The following is a 476-nucleotide window of genomic DNA, read 5'->3' as shown; positions in this document are numbered from 1 at the left end:
TTTATATTGGTCAATTGTTGCAGTATGGTTCTCTGTAAACTTGAAACCTTTATCTGTTCTTTGTATCATTTAAAGCAAACAGGAAGACATTTTGTCTGCAGTACATAGTTGTATAGTTCAGATCCTGTGAGAGGAGGTGTGGCAGTTTCACGGAAGGGTAAGCTGAGCTCTGGGTAACAGTGGGAGCCACTGGCTGAGAAAAATGCTCTGTAAGTGGTTCTTATGGATTCATCCTTTTCACACTGATAACTTGATAAAGATCCTTATAAAATAAATATGAAATTAATAGCATTGCTCTTATTATGTACTTCAAGAATGTACAACTGACTGCTCTTGCTGTTGCAAGTGTTCCCTGTTCAGTGCTTTGAAAATATTGATGATCACACTCTCAGCATTCTGTGTCTAATGTCTACTGTGTGGACCAGTCGGGGATGTTCCATCTTTTGACATTGCAACATGATGTGGTCTGTGTTGGG

The sequence above is a fragment of the Apodemus sylvaticus genome, chromosome 4 (assembly GCF_947179515.1).
Source record: "Apodemus sylvaticus chromosome 4, mApoSyl1.1, whole genome shotgun sequence".
Classification (NCBI taxonomy): domain Eukaryota; kingdom Metazoa; phylum Chordata; class Mammalia; order Rodentia; family Muridae; genus Apodemus; species Apodemus sylvaticus.
The sequence above is the reverse complement of the archived record's forward strand: the minus strand, read 5'-3'. Positions refer to the sequence as shown.